The sequence below is a fragment of the Elephantulus edwardii genome, unplaced genomic scaffold (assembly GCF_000299155.1).
Source record: "Elephantulus edwardii isolate Elephantulus edwardi_28Jun2011 unplaced genomic scaffold, EleEdw1.0 scaffold00130, whole genome shotgun sequence".
Lineage (NCBI taxonomy): Eukaryota > Metazoa > Chordata > Mammalia > Macroscelidea > Macroscelididae > Elephantulus > Elephantulus edwardii.
The window spans coordinates 9260449-9264433 of NW_006399880.1; the positions used below are offsets into that span (position 1 = coordinate 9260449).

Genomic DNA, 3985 nt, shown 5'->3' on the forward strand with positions numbered 1-3985 from the left:
TCTCCAGAGTCAACCATTTTGAGTAATATTGCATGAGTTCCTTGGTTTTACCACAACAAGATAAAGGTAAAGAATCCAATAGAAAAATGGGCACAGGATATGAACAGGCACTTCACCGAAGCGACATTCAGATGGCTAATTTATATTTTTTAAAGAAGAAATTCCCATTGTCACCTTGCAGAGTAAAATGAGAGAAGTGAAAGAAAGTCAGGCAAGTTAATGTGTGTGTGTGTGTGTGTGTGTGTGTGTGTGTGTGTGTGTGTGTGTGGTTGTTATCCATCTCGTCGTCAAGGGTCTTCCTCTCCTGTGCTGTCCCTCCACCCTCCCAAGCATGACATCTTTCTCCAAGGGCTGGTCCTTCATTTCAGCATGTCCAAAGTATGTCAGATGAAGCTTCAGAATCTTTGCCTCCAAGGAACAGTCTAGTTTAATTATCTCCAGGAGAATCTGTTCATTCTCTTAGCAGTTCATGGTATATTCAATACTCTTCTCCATCACCACAGCTGAAAGGCAGCAATTCTCCTTCTATCATCCTTAGTCAATGTCCAGCTCTCTGGACATAGCAAGTGGTTGCAAGGACCATAGCCTCTTTCAGGCACACCTTAGTCTCAAGACTGATACCATTGCTCTTCAGTACTTTGGAGAGGTCTCAGACAGCCAACTTTCTCAATGCAATCCATCTTTTAATTTCCTGGCTGCTGGTGCCAAGAGTATTGATTGTGGATCCAAGCAAACTAAACCTGTTTACAGTATCAGTCTCTTCACCACGCATCAGAATGCTGCATATATATATTTGTAGCTCCTCTCTTTTTTACCTTATATCAATATTATTTTCTATTCTAAGTCCTGAGCCTCTCCAAGCTTTAAAAGGCAGGGGAATGTCATTCTTAGCTGTGCCCATCTGTTGTCATCTTTCTATATACATTTAAAAAAAAGTCATTGACATTCGTGGTGCACTTAATGATCCTCCTTGCATTCTTTTCATTATTGTGAAGTTGTATCTGCCTTGCTCCTTTACTATCAATTTAAAGAAATCATGAGAAAAGATGATAAATGTGTGCTCAGTTCATTTTTTCCTTTCATTTTTTTTTCTGCTTGTTATAAACCAAGGGTAAACCATTACCTTATTAAGAAGGTAAGCCATCCTTTCTCGGTTTGGTCTACTTTTCTATCACCAAACTTTTGTTTTTAAAGTAGAAAAGCCATCTTCTTTGGCGTTTTTAGCCTCCATTTATACCCAATGATACACAGACCTTTTTTCCTACTTTTTGGTATTGCCTTTAAATCTTGGAATACTGTATTTTATTTAATGTGTAGGTGTGTAATATTCTGAGTAATAGAGACATGAATCACCAAAACACTAAGAAATTAACTTAAAAGTTTTTAAAATAACAAAAAGTTTCAGGATTATTTTTTTAATAGTGTCAAAAGCATAGGAAATTTTAACTTGAACAAATTTTTTGAGATAAAAAATCATTCTAGTGACTGTTTAGGTGTTCTTGTCAAAGAAGCATGAAACTCATACTTATTTTTAAGAACATGCTTAATATGTCTTTTCTGACTGCCTTCAATAGAAATTGCCTTAGGATGAAACACTGAGGAGCTGTTTTTGTTGTTATGTGCCATCAAGTCACTTGTGACTCAAAGCGACCCTATGTACAAGAGCCCTAAACGCTGCTCTATCCTGTGCCAACCTCGCAGTCTCAAACACACCCATTGCCACTACTCCACTCACAGAATTGATCCATCTCATTGAGGGTCTTCCTCTCCTGTGCCGTCCCTCCGATCTCCCCAACATGATGTCCCTCTCCAAGGACCAGTCCCTCCTTGCAACATGCCCAAAGTATGTCATACAAAGCATCAGAATCCTTAACTCCAAGTAGCGTTCTGGCTTCACCCTCTCCAGGACAAACTTGTTTGTTCTCTTAGCAGTCAGTCCATGGTATATTCTACACCCTTTTCCAGCACCATGACTCAAAGACATCGATTCTTTCTATCATCCCTAATCACTGTCCAACTCTCCGATGATTTTTTTGCGAAGACTGTAGCCTGGATCAAGTGCACTTTAGTCTCCATCCTGACATTGTTGCTCTTCAGTACTCTTGAGAGGTCCCTCACAGCTGACTTGCCCAGTGCAATTCATCTCTTGACCTTCTGGATGCTGTTACCAAGAGCGTTAACCATGGAGCTAAGTAAACTAAAACTGTTAACTATCTCAGTCCCTTCACCATCCATACTGATGCTGCCAATTGACCCAGTGATGATAATCTTTGTTCTCTTGATGTTGAGCTTCAATCCATATTGAAGGCTGCAGTCCTTGACCTTCTGCAGCAAGCATTTCAGGTCCTCCTCAGTTTCAGCAAGCAGGGTTGTGTCATCTGCATAACACAGATGACTCTTCTGCTGACTGATGACTCTTCCACCAATCCTGATGCCACATTCCTCCTTGCACAGCCCAGCGTCTTGGATTATCTGTTCTGCATACAGATTGAAAAACTATGGAGACAAAATACATCCCTGACTGACCTCCTTCTTGATTTTGAACCATGTAGTATCTCCTTGCTCTGTTCTGACGACTGCCTCTTGGTCCAAGAATAGATTTCGCATAAGTACAATCAAATGTTCTGGGATTCCCATTCTTCTCAGAGTCAGCCATAGCTTGTTGTGATCCACACAGTCAAAAGCCTTTGCATAGTCAATGAAGCACAGATAGACATTCTTCTGGTATTCTCTGCTTTCTACCAAGATCTATCCAACATTAGCTATAATATCACTGAATAGTAGATGACCAAATAAAACTGGCTCACACTCCAGGCCTGATGCATCCTGGTTGCTTTAAGTTAGCATCTTTGAGCATCAGTTGGTTCAAGGGTAAAATGGTAATAATAGTATCTTCTTTATGTAGAAGTTGGATAGAGTAATATTGTTTGCTGCTATCAAGAGTGTCCCCAACCCATGGTTGTCCCATGCACAATGGAAAGAAATCCTGTTCATCCTAGTCCATCTGTAAGAGCAATTGCAAATCAAACCATTACAATCTATAGTTTTTGACTGTCAGAAGTCAATTGTTAGATCTTTCTTTCTACTCCACCTTAATCTGAAACCTGTTCAACATCACAACAACACATAGGTTTTCACTGGCAGTTGAATGATAGCTGTACATGAAGTACATGAACTAGGAATTAAACCCGGATTTCCTGCATGGAAGGTGAGAAAGATGGTGTCGACGTAAAGATTTAAGCGAAATGTCTGGCATTTGGCAAACATTCACTAAAGGACAGCTGATTATGAGTATGAGAATAGCCTTTTAAAATGTCATGCTTCCCTCACAATAACAACACAGGGAGGAAGTACTCCTTTGCAGACATACCAAGGATTGATTAACTTCAGAAGCCTTAGAATTAGCCCTTTTTAATGTCTCTCCTCAGTCCCTCCACTTTCACTTAAGTCCAGTTTCTTTTGCTCAGCCCTGAGAGAATTAGAAAACTGAGCCAGGCCACCACTTAGTCAATATTAGTTAGCCCCAATGAATTAGCAGACAGTAATGGCTCCTCGGGACTGTTTGTTTTGCCATTTTAATAATCACTTATTGAAGAATCACTGACTAATCTGTGACATGACAGCTTTTGAAGTCTCCCAATTATGTGCACATTATGGGATCCGTGAATTAGAGCCATTGTCCTTTCCTGTGGTGGGAATGGACTTTGTGGCTCCTTACTGGTCTAATGAGGTGGCAGACATGAGATTTGAATAACATCCATTTCAAAGGCCATTATAAGGGTATTAGTGGGTGTGTGAGTGAGAAAATATATAAGTGTTGCTAAATTTGTAGGAATAAATCTATTTACCTTAAATATACTATGTAGCAACAATTTATAAACTAGGAAAAGAGAAGTCAGTTCTAGTGTTACAGCACTCAGGAGCTAACTGAAAGTTTTGGGGGTCAAACTCACTAGCTGCTCCACAGGAGAAAGATGTGGCAATC

At 39.9% G+C, this 3985-nt stretch overlaps 1 pseudogene; it reads right to left on the bottom strand.

The window, feature by feature from the left end:
- Window positions 1-1144, bottom strand: part of LOC102860135 — a 10821-nt pseudogene extending 9677 nt beyond the window's left edge.
- Between the last annotated feature and the right edge of the window lie 2841 nt (window positions 1145-3985).